Genomic DNA, 17,212 nt, shown 5'->3' with positions numbered 1-17,212 from the left:
TAAAGACAGTGGACACTTTTGGTAATTGTCAAAGACCAGTTTTCTCACTTGCTGCATCTCATCATGTGCATGAAATAACAAACCTGTGAAAATTTTAGCTCAATCGGTCATCGAAGTTACGAGATAATAATGAAAGAAAAAACACCCTTGTCACACGAAGTTGTGTGCTTTCTTATGCTTGATTTCGAGACCTCAAATTCTAAACTTGAGGTCTCAAAATCAAATTCGAGGAAAATTACTTCTTTCTCGAAAACTACATCAATTTAGAGGGAGCTGTTTCTCACGATGTTTTATGCTATCAACGTCTTCCTATAACTTATTTCCAAGTAAGGTTTTATTCTAAAAATTATTTTGAGTAATAGTGTCTACTGCCTTTAAGACTAGTCTTTTAACTCGAGTTACTCGTCCTAACTTAGGACCAGCCTTAGGATTTTAATATCTCCTAGGACTAGTCCTAAGTTAGGACTAGTCCCAACTCTTTGTGAAGGTGACCCCTGTATTCTCAATAGTGTCCAGTGCCTTTAACATTTACTAAACAATTTTTTAATAACTGTATATAAATCATTTTGCACGATGTCTTTACTTTGAAATTGATGCAATTATTATGGTAATTTCAATTGGGCATGGCGTTCTTTCAATTTTAGTCTAATTACCGTATTTTGTTCACCCTTGAAAAATCTGAAAAATTGTGATTAAACAGCCTTGAATGTCTATTAAAGACTATGCCATGTGTACTTATCTTCTGCGCTGATCCTCTAATCGATGCTCGAACCGGAGTGTGCTCCTGTGTGTTGTGTAATGCACAGTAAAGAACTAAGTGCGCTTATCAGAAGAGTAGGAGTACGCCGCGGTGTTCCTGGTTTAAGCGGAAGCATATTGCGCCACAGCACCTTGTAAAACAATTTACATGGTGCTATAAGATAACAATACCATACTTCAAAAACCTGGCCCCACATACCTTGCAGGGAAAATACTGAGTGCTTTGTTTCGACCCTTAAGGGTGTGATACAAAGCGCTATATTAGAACCAAGTATTATTATTATGTGGATGCATTTAAAGGGTCTGGGTACTTTTGTAGGACAAAAACACAATGTCCACAGATTTACATTAAACTTACTCAAATTGAAGATAATGATGGTAGAAAGCTTCCCTGAAAACATGACTTGCTGTGAAGTTGTACTTTTTGAGAAATGAGTAAAACAATGTCATGGAAATAATTTTTGAATCTTTGAAAATTATTTTAGCATGTAAAAACGTATGTTCAGGACATTGTTTTACTCATTTCTCACAAACTACATCACCTCAGCAAGTAACTTTTAAAGGTAAGCTTTCTACTATCATTATCTTCAAACGGTGTAAGTTTAATGCAAATCTGTAAACATTGTGTTTAGTGTTACAAAAAGTACCCAAAGAATTATGTAATGTATTTATTTGCAACTGCTTTTAGAGATTACCAAAAGAAACTGTTACAAGGTTGCAAGGTTGTTGGTTTGAATCCTACCAAGCTAACTGTGGTTCATTGGTTAGACTGCAGGACTTACAATCACAAAGTTGTGGGTTTGAATCCTACCAAGCCAACTGTGTTTAAGTGGTTAGACTCTAGACTTGCAATCAAAATGTTGTGGGTTTGAATCATACCAAGCTAACCGTCAAGACTTGCAATCACAAGGTTGTGGGTTCGAATCCTACCAAGCTAACTGTGGTTCATTGGTTAGACTGCAGGACTTGCAATCACATATATGTTGGTTCGAATCCTACCAAGCTAACTGCTGGTTTAACAATGACTAATATAAGTATTGTTCCCTGGTTACTGAATCACAATTTTGTGATGGTTTAGTGGTTCGACTGCAGGACTTGCAGTTACAAGGTTGTTGGTTCGAATCCTACCAAGCTTACTTGTGGTTCAGTGGTTAGACTGCAGGACTTGCAATCACAAGGTTGTGGGTTCGAATCCTACCCAGCTAACTGTGGTCCAGTGGTTGGACTGCAGGACTTGCAATCACAAGGTTCTGGGTTCGAATCCTACCAATCAAACTGTGATCAAGTGGTTAGACTGCAGGACTTGCATCCACGAGGTTGTGAGTTCGAATCCTACCTAGCTAACTGTGGTCCAGTGGTTAGGCTGTAGGACTTGCAATCACAAGGTTCTGGGTTCGAATCCAGTGGTAAGACTCCCCAGCTAACTGTGGTCCAGTGGTTGGACTGCAGGACTTGTAATCACAAGGTTCTGGGTTTGAATCCTACCAATCAAACTGTGATCAAGTGGTTAGACTGCAGGACTTGCATCCACAAGGTTGTGGGTTCGCATCCTACCAAGCTAACTGTGGTCCAGTGGTTAGGCTGCAGGACTTACAATCACAAGGTTGTGGGTTCGAATCCTACCAAGCTAATGGTGGTCCAGTGGTTAGACTGCAGGACTTGCAATCAGAATGTTGTTGGTTCGAAATCTACCAGCTAACTGCTCATTTTACAATGACAATTTTGTGGTGGTTTAGTGGTTCGACTGCAGGACTTGCAGTTACAAGGTTGTTGGTTCGAATCCTACCAAGCTTACTGTGGTTCAGTGGTTAGACTGCAGGACTTGCAATCAAAAGGTTGTGGGTTCGAATCCTACCCAGCTAACTGTGGTTCAGTGGTTGGACTGCAGGACTTGCAATCACAAGGTTGTGGGTTTGAATCCTACCAAGCTAACTGTGGTCCAGTGGTTCGACTGCAGGACTTACAATCACAAAGTTGTGGGTTTGAATCCTACCAAGCCAACTGTGTTTCAGTGGTTAGACTCTAGACTTGCAATCAAAATGTTGTGGGTTTGAATCATACCAAGCTAACCGTCAGGACTTGCAATCACAAAGTTGTGGGTTTGAATCCTACCAAGCCAACTGTGTTTAAGTGGTTAGACTCTAGACTTGCAATCAAAATGTTGTGGGTTTGAATCATACCAAGCTAACCGTCAAGACTTGCAATCACAAGGTTGTGGGTTCGAATCCTACCAAGCTAACTGTGGTTCATTGGTTAGACTGCAGGACTTGCAATCACATATATGTTGGTTCGAATCCTACCAAGCTAACTGCTGGTTTAACAATGACTCATATAAGTACTGTTCCCTAGTTACTGAATCACAATTTTGTGATGGTTTAGTGGTTCGACTGCAGGTCTTGCAGTTACAAGGTTGTTGGTTCGAATCCTACCAAGCTTACTTGTGGTTCAGTGGTTAGACTGCAGGACTTGCAATCAAAAGGTTGTGGGTTCGAATCCTACCCAGCTAACTGTGGTCCAGTGGTTAGACTGCAGGACTTGCATCCACAAGGTTGTGGGTTCGAATCCTACCAAGCTAACTGTGGTCCAGTGGTTAAGCTGTAGGACTTGCAATCACAAGGTTGTGGGTTCGAATCCTACCAAGCTAACTGTGGTCCAGTGGTTCGGCTGTAGGACTTGCAATCACAAGCTTCTGGGTTCGAATCCAGTGGTAAGACTACCCAGCTAACCGCTATTTTAAAAATGACAAGCGTCTAGTTACTGAACCACAAGTTCTTGATTTACAATTCATAATCGTGGGTTGCCGGGCTAGAATTTTAGGAGGGGTCATGGAGATCACTGGGCTGACTTCCCATGTCATATATTAACTGCTCATCCATTGATTTTTATGAGCCAAGTAATTCAAAGGCCACACTTGGAAATTCTTTTAAAGAGCTTTCCTAATGTTCAATAAAAATTATGCAAAACGTAAAAGACTATTCTTAAATCTTCAATATGGGCAACAGTGTCAAAGCAAATTTAATGTCAAAATTCCAAGACAAAAACAACACAGAATCCTGGGTCATTATTCCTTGAATATAAAACCTTATACAATTGCAATATAACTGTATATACAATTACGATATTACCTTTATACGATTGCGATATAACCTTTTACATTTGCGATATAACCTTATATGATTGTGATATAATCTTGAACTATTGCAATATTTCCCTGATACAATTGCGATATAAATTTATACAGTTTGCGATATAACCTTATAGAACCGTGGTTCAGCATTATACAGTTCCTTTGAAGGCACTGGACACAATTGGTAATTACTCAAAACAATTGTTATCATTAAAAACTTACTTGGTAACGAGCAATGGAGAGCTGGAGATAGTATAAAACTGGAGAGCTGGAGATAGTATAAAACATTATGAGAAACAGCTCCCTGTGAAGTAACATAGTTTTTAAGACAGAAGCGATTTCTCACTAAAATATTTGATCTTTATTTCGAGTCCTCAGAATTAGAATTTGAGGTCTCGAAATCAAGCATCTGAAAGCACACAACTTGTGCAACAAGGGGGTTTTTGCTTTCATTGTTCTCTAATTGCAAATTTGACGACCAACTGAGCTTAAATTTTTACAGGTTTGTTATGTTATGCATATTTTGAGATACATCAAGAGTGAATACTGGTCTTTGACAATTACCAAACATGTCCAGTGTCTTGAAATCAACATACAATTGCAGGTTTAATGGCAGAGGACACTATTGGTAATTGTCAAGGACTAGCCTTCACAGTTGGTGTATCTCAACATATGCATAAAATAACTAACCTGTGAAAATTTGAGCTCAATCGGTCATCGAAGTTGCGAGATAATAATGAAGAAAGAAAACACCCATGTCACACGAAGTTGTGTGCGTTCAGATGGTTGATTTCGAGACCTCAAGTTCTAAATCTGAGGTCTCGAAATCAAATTTGTGGAAAATTACTTCTTTCTCGAAAACTATGGCACTTCAGAGGGAGTCGTTTCTCACAATGTTTGATACTATCAACCTCTCCCCATTACTCGTCACCAAGAAAGGTTTTATGCTAATAATTATTTTGAGTAATTACCAATAGTGTCCACTGCCTTTAACTATTGTGATTTAACCTTATACATTTCTGATCAAGCCAAATGTGTTATATTGTACTATTCAAATAAACAAAATTACAAAACATTGATAAAAAATGCTTGACCCCTTTTTTTTAGAGAATAAAAACAACTCTTTGTGTTTTCTTAAATTTATGGCCCAAAATTTGATCATCTACCCCTTGTTTTGTTTGTATTTTTGTATTTTGTTTTTTTATTGATGTATTTATTTTGAGGCACAAGGCTCATCTCTTTAAATTTTTTCAGTAAACAAAAACGGTTTACCCTACAAAAAATGGATGTTCAAAGCCTTGTATTTTTTGTTACAAAAATTCAAATGGTAATCCTAGCGTTTTAGTATAATCCTTGCAATTTTCTAACACAACAACATGCATAAGATGGCCATATTTTGTTATTAATATTATTATTATTATTATTATTTTTTTTTTTTTTGGGGGGGGGGGTGGTTGAAGTGTACCGAAGGCTTTAAAAGTTAGATTATTTGGTGGCGCAAATATGAGTGAAATAAGGTCACTTTTTAATAATCTACCTACAAGTTATTTATTCCTACATTAATAATAAGCTGAGAAACGAACAAAAAATAGACCTCATATATTACCTTTAGTTCTTTCAACTTTGCGCTAAATAATTTCAAGTTAAACAAACGTAAGGCTACTTGGTTTAATTACCACAATTAGTTACAGTGTAAGCGTTTATTCATCATTTTTAATATGATTCAAGCCTTCGATTCTCGCATTTCGAATCATTCCGCGAGATCTTGCGGGAGCCAGTTTGCCCCTTTGATCTTGGACAGGCACCGGTGATTGGAACCAGCTAAAGCAACCGACAGGTACCCGATTTCCACGCTACGCGAAATAAACATCAACAGAGTAGTAGAGGTCTGGGTACTCGACGGCTTGATGCCGTGACGCGATATTCAAAATGGCCACCAGCCATGCTTGTGAAGTTGTCAACACCGTGGATATTACTTACGATGATTTGATGTGATTTAATGTCTCTTTGGGTAAGCTTTATCATGCAGCTTATTTAAGTTAATAATGTAGAATAGGATGAAGGCCTCGTGGAAGGCGTGTAACCACCTAGTTTGTCATAAAACGGGCAATTCTTGTCGCAATTTTATTCCACCTTCATGCTCAACATAACGGCAATCCGGAAGTAGCTGTAACGTTAGAGCATAGGTCATTGCATTGTCATTGCCAAATTGCCGTCAATCAGATACTGGATAAAGAATTCCTCCATGATCTGATGAAACAATTGACTTTTCTGTGTAGTTCTTATAGATTATCTACTTCAATTCAAGTCGGCCACTCCTACGTGTTTCTATGTCAGTTTTTGTTTACATGTTATGTAACACTGAGCTGTCGTAAACTGTTTACCAACCAAAATGACCGGTGCTCTGACATTCGGAGTCGTAGGCCTACCATCCAAAGGAATTGATACATCATGTTTAAGCCTTTACAGATTGCCTTTCTCATATCAAGTTGTAAATCTAAAACTGGTTTGCCACCTATACTGCCAAATGATAATGTAAATTTTAGAGTCTGAACATGGTCTGAATAAAACTGGCGTGTTTTTTATTTTTATTTTTTTAATCGTCTGAAATTTCATCCAGATGTGTAGTGAAGGACGAGGTGCACAGAAAAACCTTGGTCTGAGTCGTAGGCAACTTTTTGAGATATTGTCTAGTTTTCGATACCCCTAAAATTAGCATTAATTTGAGGCCCTTCCAATTGTTCCAGCAATCTGTAATCCGTAGAGCGTGTTTTGCACATAAAGAACTTTCTTTGGTTAAATTTTGAGGCAAATCTGAGAGAAATTTTTTTTGAGGGTGAAAAAAACGTCAAGTTATACCCCATGCCGTTTTATCAAAAATCTGCCGAAAAAAATTGTGTTTTTCAAAATCGCCTGAAAACTTGGGTTTAGTCGTCTACCTTAGTAACTTTTTGATGTAATTGTTTTTATTGCCTGATTTTCGATATAACAATGTCTCAAATAATTATTGTATCAAACTCAATAAAACCAATTGTACCATCACGGCGAGTACCCACCAAGAACACTGGTGGAAATTCAAAGAAGTTATATTCCCGCCGTCATGTTGATCCCAGCTAGCCTACTAAAGACTCAGCCACCCAACCGCAGTGTACCCCGCTACCCTTTCCACAGCGACCGACAATCCCCAATTCCCATCGAAATGCCAGACTAACTTCCCCTGTGAACTAATTTTTTATACCTACATCGTGTGCCTTCGACTCAAATAATTATTTTGTAAGTCCCCTATTATGCCTATGTTTCCTTGTAAACCAATGCGCCATACTTACAGCGTGTGCCTTCCATCCACTCACCAATGTTTTAAATCACAACCAAAGAGTCCCCTGTCTACCTGTCAGTAAAGCGTATGCCTTCCACTCTCAAATTATTTACCAAGTCCAAAGCAAGGATTTCCCTATGCCATTGTACCATGCGTACCATTTCTCCATTAATTAAACTAATTGTCTATCTTTATGCCTACAGCGTGTGCGTTCAACTCGTCGAATACTTTTTAAGTCCGAACACAAGAGTCCCCTATCTACTACCAATACCCGTCAGTAAAAGCGTATTAAGTATGCCTTCCACTCGCAAATTATTTACCAAGTCCAAAGCAAGGATTTCCCTATGCCATAGTACCATGCGTACCCCTTTTCCCATTTTAAACTATACAGTGTGTAGATTTTAACTCAAATATGTTTGAAGTCCGAACCAATGACTTTCCCATGCCTATGTAACCAGCCCACAACTTGTACATTTCACTCGAAATTACTAAGTATAAAGCACTGATTTTACTATGCCATAGCATCATGTGGAAAGTGTTCCCCTCGCAAATTATATACCAAGTATAAGTATTATATCAATAAAGCACTGAAATCCCATACCATAGTATCCTATGATAAGTATTCAATTATATACTAAGTATAAAGCACTGAAATCCCATGCCATAGCTTTCTGTGTAAAGTATGAACCGAAGGTTTATCAGGTCTAAAATGCGAATTATCCTGGGGGGGACCCAAGTGGGTGTCGTGGGTAGGTGTCGGCCTCCCAAGCAAAGGGCCCCCGGTTCGAACCCCGGTGGTGGCAGCGCGGTTGCCGTCCGAGAAGTCTCGACTCACCAGACAGTGGCACACACCGCGCAGTGGCACTCACCGCTAGCACTCGCTTAGAAAAGAAACTTAAAACTTAAAACGAACCTATGCTCTTTTTTATATAAGTTTCAAAAAAAAAAAAAAAAAAAACATTTTTAACACTTCTCCAACTTTTCTGAAGCTGGATTCGATCCCGGGACCCTCCGGTCCAGAGACCAGAGCCCTTCCACTGGGCCACTGCTCCTTCTTACAAATATGCGTTCGAGTTTTATTTTAAACCTTCGTATGACAAAGTTTTAATTAAAACGTAGTAAAAGAGCACCCGGGAATCGAACTCCGCACCATTGGGTGTAGAGTCCGGAGCCCTTCCATTGAGCCACGTCTCCTCTTACTTCATTTGCGTTCGAGTTTTATTTTAAACCTTCGTATGACAAACTTTTAATTAAAACGTAGTAAAAGAACACCCGGGAATCGAACTCCGCACCATTGGGTGTAGAGTCTGGAGCCCTTCCATTGAGCCACGTCTCCTCTTACTTCATTTGCGTTCGAGTTTAATGTTATACCTTAGAATGAACAACTTTAAATCAAAACGTAGTAAAAGAACACCCGGGAATCGAACTCCGTACCATTGGGTGTAGAGCCCGGAGCCCTTCCACTGGGCCACTACTACTCTTACTTCATTTGCGTTCGAGTTTAATGTTATACCCTAGAATGAAAAATTTTAAATCAAAACGTATTATAGCTTATGCCTTCCACTCGCAAATTATTTACAAGTGTAAAGCAAGGATTTCCCTATGCCATAGGATACCGCGCAAACCAATGTTCTCAAGCATACTAAAAGAACACAGATCGGGAATCGAACCCCGTACCATTGGGTGTAGAGCCCGGAGCCCTTCCATTAGGCCACTACTACTCTTACTTCATTTGCGTTCGAGTTTAATGTTATACCCTAGAATGAACAATTTTAAATCAAAACGTATTATTTGCCATCCACTCGCAAATTATTTACCAAGTGTAAAGCAAGGATTTCCCTATACCATAAGGAACCGCGCAAACCAATGTTGTCAAGCGTAGAAAAAGAACACAGACCGGGATTCGAACCCCTTACCATTGGGTGTAGAGCCCGGAGCCCTTCCATTTGGCCACTACTACTCTTACTTCATTTGCGTTCGAGTTTAATTTTATACCCTAGAGTAAACAACTTGATATCAAAACATATTGTAACTTATGCCTTCCACTCGCATTAATTATTGATTAGGGGTTAAGCAAGGTTTTCCCTATGCCGTAGGGTACCGCGTAAACCAATGTTCTTCAACGCAGAAAAAGAACACACACCGGGATTCGAACCCAGCACCTTTGGCTTCAGAGTCCAGAGCCCTACCACTGTGCCACTGTCCTTCTTCATAACAAAAGGTTCGAGTTTAAATATAAACCTTAGAATGAATTCAACTTTAAATCAAAACGTAATAGCGGCTGCCTTCCACTCACATGTTATTTATTAGGTATAAAGCAAGGATTTCCCTATGCCATAGGGTTCCGCTTAAACCAATGTTCTTACGCGTAGAAAAAGACACACGCCGTGGCTCGAACTCAGTACCTTTGCGCTCAGAATCCGGAGCTCTACCACTGGGCCACCGCTCTTCTTATGAACAATGGGTTCGAGTTTAATTATAAACCTTAGAGTGGACAACTTTAAATCAAAACGTATACAGCGAGTGCCTTCCACTTGCGTGTTTTACAAGGATTTCCCGATGCCATAGTACCACAGGTAATGTAAAGATTGGGACTGGGAACAACAGAGTTGATGCATGCACAAATTCGACGGTGTTTGAGATAAATAAAATGCACGGGACTAAAACGGGTCTATCTAACTGAGAAAATATCAGCGATTGAAAAAGTCTCTAGAAGCCGGGCAAATCGGGCGAATGGGGGGATATTCAAACGGGGGAGTAACAATGTGACCAACAAAACCATTTATTATTATATGTAATAAATATTTGATAATCTAAGGAAATTGAACTCTAAATAAGACACGGGACGTTTAATGTTTGAGTTTCTACATTTCACATTATGACTGCTCTTTAAATCAAGATAACAAGAATTAAGACAATAATTGACATACACATTCAAATTTATTTTAAGCACCAATTTTTTTTTTTTTTGTATTTATTTAAATAATTAAAATCATTAAATTTAAAATTTAAACGTCAAGTGTTTGTGCATCGTAAAATAATTTTGTTTTTCTCCAAAGGCGATCAGAGAATACTGACCGAAACGTCAATTGAAACCAACGGTTGTTTTCAGAACCACCCCATATTTAGAGATGATAGTCATTGCATGGTGTTACCGCAAACCTGTCCATATCGTATTTCCACCATGCAAAGTTTTAAATCCAGGGTACAACATCAAAGCATTGCCATAGATAGGCTGTACAATTGTATGCAGTGAATAATTAGATTGTAACAATTTTACGACCTCACCACCAACTTCTGGCCGTTTTGTTTTAATCTCTGAATAATCAACGGGAAAACAGCAACCTACAGGCCTACTAACTATAACAGAGAATTATATTGAGCAATAACATACCCATTGTGTTGTGCACAGTAGACCTACACATACATGTACATGTACATACACAAGCATACCAGCTTACGTAGCGTAGACCTATAGCTAATAGAAACAAACAAATCACAAACATTGCTTTTACCATGGGTTTGAACGACTTTATATTGAATCAGAATAAACGAGGGAAAAGTTTCCGTATGGCGCCACCACTTTTTCATTTGATATGAAATAATATAGTATCTAATTTACCTCAATGAGATATCCTTTTTTGTAAAAATTAGTGAAAAAGTGGTGGCGCCATACGGAATGTTATCCTAAACGAGTACACATTAGTCTTGCCTGAACAGTTCCCTGAAGATTAAAACTACATCAAAAAGGCTCTAAATATCGTCCACGGAGACAGCCAGAGTCAACTGCATGGTTGGAGATCATTTTGAATACATGTGTACGCGGTAAATTATTGGGTACGAAGCATGGGTTATAAGACCAACTATAGGGTACCCGACTATTTGTGTTATTATCGCAATGTCGCTTACTTGTTGATATAGCAGTGCCTCCAAAAAGAGAGGTTAACATGAATTTGAGACCCATCCCAGTTTTCCAGCAATCTTAAACTTGGAGACTGTCTTTTACACATGACGAACTTCCTTTGGTTGAATTGTGAGGCAACGCGGGGGAAAAGAAATTTCGAGGGTGAAAAAAAACGTCAATCTTACCTACCCTTGTGGTTTTTTCAAAAATCGGCCGAAATTTTTGTCTTTCATATCGCCTGAAATTTCATACCTAGGTGTAATAGAGGGCGAGGAGCAGGAAAATCTTGGTTTTAGTCGTCTACGATCGCTACTTTTTGAGATAATGACTAATTTCGGATAGTACGACGGTTTAAAATCAAGGTTAAAATGAATGTTTGAGACCCATCCTATTGTTCCAGCAACCTGTAACTTGGAGACTGTCTTTTACACATGACGAACTTCCTTTGGTTAAATTTTGAGGCAATTCGGAGAGAAAATGTTTCCGAGGCTGAAAAAACGTCAAGCTTACCCCCCCTTGTGGTTTTTTCAAAAATCGGCCGAAATTTTTGTCTTCCAAATCGCCTGAAATTTCATACCTAGGTGTAATAGAGGGCGAGGAGCAGGAAAATCTTGGTTTTAGTCGTCTACGATGGCTACTTTTTGAGATAATGACTAATTTCGGATAGTACGACGGTTTAAAATCAAGGTTAAAATGAATGTTTGAGACCCATCCTATTGTTCCAGCAACCTGTAACTTGGAGACTGTCTTTTACACATGACGAACTTCCTTTGGTTAAATTTTGAGGCAATTCGGAGAGAAAATGTTTCCGAGGCTGAAAAAACGTCAAGCTTACCCCCTTGTGGTTTTTTCAAAAATCGGCCGAAATTTTTGTCTTCCAAATTGCCTGAAATTTCATACCCAGGTGTATTAGAGGGCGAGGAGCAGGAAAATCTTGGTTTTAGTCGTCTACGATGGCTACTTTTTGAGATAATGCCTCATTTCGGATAGTACGACGGTTTGAAATCAAGGTTAAAATGAATATTTGAGACCTATCCTATTGTTCCAGCAACCTGTAACTTGGAGACTGTCTTTTACACATGACGAACTTCCTTTGGTTAAATTTTGAGGCAATTCGGAGAGAAAATGTTTCAGAGGCTGAAAAAACGTGTCTTCCAAATTGCCTGAAATTTCATACCCAGGTGTATTATAGGGCGAGGAGCAGGAAAATCTTGGTTTTAGTCGTCTACGATTGCTACTTTTTGAGATAATGCCTCATTTCGGATAGTACGACGGTTTAAAATCAAGGTTAAAATGAATATTTGAGACCTATCCTATTGTTCCAGCAACCTGTAACTTGGAGACTGTCTTTTACACATGACGAACTTCCTTTTGTTAAATTTTGAGGCAATTCGGAGAAAAAATGTTTCCGAGGCTGAAAAAACGTCAAGCTTACCCCCTTGATTTTAAACCGTCGTACTATCCGAAATTAGGTGTTATCTCAAAAAGTAGTCATCGTAGACGACTAAAACCAAGATTTTCCTGCTCCTCGCCCTCTAATACACCTGGGTATGAAATTTCAGGCAATTTGGAAGACACGTTTTTTCAGCCTCTGAAACATTTTCTCTCCGAATTGCCTCAAAATTTAACCAAAGGAAGTTCGTCATGTGTAAAAGACAGTCTCCAAGTTACAGGTTGCTGGCACAATAGGATGGGTCTCAAATATTCATTTTAACCTTGATTTTAAACCGTCGTACTATCCGAAATGAGGCATTATCTCAAAAAGTAGCCATCGTAGACGACTAAAACCAAGATTTTCCTGCTCCTCGCCCTCTAATACACCTGGGTATGAAATTTCAGGCAATTTGGAAGACAAAAATTTCGGCCGATTTTTGAAAAAACCACAAGGGGGTATTTCAGCCTCGGAAACATTTTCTCTCCGAATTGCCTCAAAATTTAACCAAAGGAAGTTCGTCATGTGTAAAAGACAGTCTCCAAGTTACAGGTTGCTGGAACAATAGGATGGGTCTCAAACATTCATTTTAACCTTGATTTTAAACCGTCGTACTATCCGAAATGAGGCATTATCTCAAAAAGTAGCGATCGTAGACGACTAAAACCAAGATTTTCCTGCTCCTCGCCCTCTAATACACCTGGGTATGAAATTTCAGGCAATTTGGAAGACACGTTTTTTCAGCCTCGGAAACATTTTCTCTCCGAATTGCCTCAAAATTTAACCAAAGGAAGTTCGTCATGTGTAAAAGACAGTCTCCAAGTTACAGGTTGCTGGAACAATAGGATAGGTCTCAAATATTCATTTTAACCTTGATTTTAAACCGTCGTACTATCCGAAATGAGGCATTATCTCACAAAAGTAGCCATCGTAGACGACTAAAACCAAGATTTTCCTGCTCCTCGCCCTCTAATACACCTGGGTATGAAAATTCAGGCAATTTGGAAGACAAAAATTTTGGCCGATTTTTGAAAAAACCACAAGGGGGTAAGCTTAACGTTTTTTCAGCCTCGGAAACATTTTCTCTCCGAATTGCCTCAAAATTTAACCAAAGGAAGTTCGTCATGTGTAAAAGACAGTCTCCAAGTTACAGGTTGCTGGAACAATAGGATGGGTCTCAAACATTCATTTTAACCTTGATTTTAAACCGTCGTACTATCCGAAATTAGTCATTATCTCAAAAAGTAGCCATCGTAGACGACTAAAACCAAGATTTTCCTGCTCCTCGCCCTCTATTACACCTAGGTATGAAATTTCAGGCGATATGGAAGACAAAAATTTCGGCCGATTTTTGAAAAAACCACAAGGGGGTAAGCTTGACGTTTTTTCAGCCTCGGAAACATTTTCTCTCCGAATTGCCTCAAAATTTAACCAAAGGAAGTTCGTCATGTGTAAAAGACAGTCTCCAAGTTACAGGTTGCTGGAACAATAGGATGGGTCTCAAACATTCATTTTAACCTTGATTTTAAACCGTCGTACTATCCGAAATTAGGTATTATCTCAAAAAGTAGCCATCGTAGACGACTAAAACCAAGATTTTCCTGCTCTTTGCCCTCTATTACACCTAGGTATGAAATTTCAGGCGATTTGGAAGACAAAAGTTTCGGCCGATTTTTGAAAAAACCACAAGGGTAGGTAAGATTGACGTTTTTTTCACCCTCGAAATTTTTTTTCCCCCGCTTTGCCTCACAATTCAACCAAAGGAAGTTCGTCATGTGTAAAAGACAGTCTCCAAGTTTAAGACTGCTGGAAAACTGGGATGGGTCTCAAATTCATGTTAACCTCTCTTTTTGGAGGCACTGCTATATCAACAAGTAAGCGACATTGCGATAATAACACAAATAGTCGGGTACCCTATAGTTGGTCTTATAACCCATGCTTCGTACCCAATAATTTACCGCGTACACATGTATTCAAAATGATCTCCAACCATGCAGTTGACTCTGGCTGTCTCCGTGGACGATATTTAGAGCCTTTTTGATGTAGTTTTAATCTTCAGGGAACTGTTCAGGCAAGACTAATGTGTACTCATTTACGATAACATTCCGTATGGCGCCACCACTTTTTCACTAATTTTTACAAAAAAGGATATCTCATAGAGGTAAATTAGATACAATATTATTTCATATCAAATGAAAAAGTGGTGGCGCCATACGGAAACTTTTCCCTCGTTTACTCTGATTCAATATAAAGTCGTTCAAACCCATGGTAAAAGCAATGTTTGTGATTTGTTTGTTTCTATTAGCTAGAGGTCTACGCTACGTAAGCTGGTATGCTTGTGTATGTACATGTACATGTATGTGTAGGTCTACTGTGCACAACACAATGGGTATGTTATTGCTCAATATAATTCTCTGTTATAGTTAGTAGGCCTGTAGGTTGCTGTTTTCCCGTTGATTATTCAGAGATTAAAACAAAACGGCCAGAAGTTGGTGGTGAGGTCGTAAAATTGTTACAATCTAATTATTCACTGCATACAATTGTACAGCCTATCTATGGCAATGCTTTGATGTTGTACCCTGGATTTAAAACTTTGCATGGTGGAAATACGATATGGACAGGTTTGCGGTAACACCATGCAATGACTATCATCTCTAAATATGGGGTGGTTCTGAAAATAACCGTTGGTTTCAATTGACGTTTCGGTCAGTATTCTCTGATCGCCTTTGGAGAAAAACAAAACTATTTTACGATGCACAAACACTTGACGTTTAAATTTTAAATTTAATGATTTTAATTATTTAAATAAATAAAAAAAAATAAAAAATTGGTGCTTAAAATAAATTTGAATGTGTATGTCAATTATTGTCTTAATTCTTGTTATCTTGATTTAAAGAGCAGTCATAATGTGAAATGTAGAAACTCAAACATTAAACGTCCCGTGTCTTATTTAGAGTTCAATTTCCTTAGATTATCAAATATTTATTACATATAATAATAAATGGTTGTGTTGGTCACATTGTTACTCCCCCGTTTGAATATCCCCCCATTCGCCCGATTTGCCCGGCTTCTAGAGACTTTTTCAATCGCTGATATTTTCTCAGTTAGATAGACCCGTTTTAGTCCCGTGCATTTTATTTATCTCAAACACCGTCGAATTTGTGCATGCATCAACTCTGTTGTACCCAGTCCCAATCTTTACATTACCTGGGGTACTATGGCATCGGGAAATCCTTGTAAAACACGCAAGTGGAAGGCACTCGCTGTATACGTTTTGATTTAAAGTTGTCCACTCTAAGGTTTATAATTAAACTCGAACCCATTGTTCATAAGAAGAGCGGTGGCCCAGTGGTAGAGCTCCGGATTCTGAGCGCAAAGGTACTGAGTTCGAGCCACGGCGTGTGTCTTTTTCTACGCGTAAGAACATTGGTTTAAGCGGAACCCTATGGCATAGGGAAATCCTTGCTTTATACCTAATAAATAACATGTGAGTGGAAGGCAGCCGCTATTACGTTTTGATTTAAAGTTGAATTCATTCTAAGGTTTATATTTAAACTCGAACCTTTTGTTATGAAGAAGGACAGTGGCACAGTGGTAGGGCTCTGGACTCTGAAGCCAAAGGTGCTGGGTTCGAACCCCGGTGTGTGTTCTTTTTCTGCGTTGAAGAACATTGGTTTACGCGGTACCCTACGGCATAGGGAAATCCTTGCTTAACCCCTAATCAATAATTAATGCGAGTGGAAGGCATAAGTTACAATATGTTTTGATATAAAGTTGTTTACTCTAGGGTATAAAATTAAACTCGAACGCAAATGAAATAAGAGTAGTAGAGGCCCAATGGAAGGGCTCCGGGCTCTACACCCAATGGTACGGGGTTCGAATCCCGGTCTGTGTTCTTTTTCTACGCTTGACAACATTGGTTTGCGCGGTTCCTTATGGTATAGGGAAATCCTTGCTTTATACCTAATAAATAACATGTGAGTGGAAGGCAGCCGCTATTACGTTTTGATTTAAAGTTGAATTCATTCTAAGGTTTATATTTAAACTCGAACCTGTTGTTATGAAGAAGGACAGTGGCACAGTGGCACAGTGGTAGGGCTCTGGACTCTGAAGCCAAAGGTGCTGGGTTCGAATCCCGGTGTGTGTTCTTTTTCTGCGTTGAAGAACATTGGTTTACGCGGTACCCTACGGCATAGGGAAATCCTTGCTTAACCCCTAATCAATAATTAATGCGAGTGGAAGGCATAAGTTACAATATGTTTTGATATAAAGTTGTTTACTCTAGGGTATAAAATTAAACTCGAACGCAAATGAAATAAGAGTAGTAGTGGCCCAATGGAAGGGCTCCGGGCTCTACACCCACTGGTACGGGGTTCGAATCCCGGTCTGTGTTCTTTTTCTACGCTTGACAACATTGGTTTGCGCGGTTCCTTATGGTATAGGGAAATCCTTGCTTTACACTTGGTAAATAATTTGCGAGTGGGTGGCAAATAATACGTTTTGATTTAAAATTGTTCATTCTAGGGTATAACATTAAACTCGAACGCAAATGAAGTAAGAGTAGTAGTGGCCTAATGGAAGGGCTCCGGGCTCTACACCCAATGGTACGGGGTTCGATTCCCGATCTGTGTTCTTTTAGTATGCTTGAGAGCATTGGTTTGCGCGGTATCCTAT

At 39.0% G+C, this 17,212-nt stretch overlaps 1 long non-coding RNA gene across 1 annotated transcript; it reads right to left on the bottom strand.

The window, feature by feature from the left end:
• Positions 1-1,360: 1,360 nt before the first annotated feature.
• LOC117299375 lies at positions 1,361-17,010 on the bottom strand. Its single transcript, XR_004520065.1, has 3 exons — positions 16,998-17,010; positions 10,560-10,562; positions 1,361-1,463 (listed from the first exon to the last, which is right to left on the bottom strand). It is a non-coding gene; the product is annotated as an uncharacterized LOC117299375 (long non-coding RNA).
• Between the last annotated feature and the right edge of the window lie 202 nt (positions 17,011-17,212).

This window comes from Asterias rubens, chromosome 14 (genome assembly GCF_902459465.1).
Source record: "Asterias rubens chromosome 14, eAstRub1.3, whole genome shotgun sequence".
In the NCBI taxonomy this organism is placed as follows: Eukaryota; Metazoa; Echinodermata; class Asteroidea; order Forcipulatida; family Asteriidae; genus Asterias; species Asterias rubens.
This window is presented reverse-complemented; position numbering and strand designations above follow the sequence as displayed.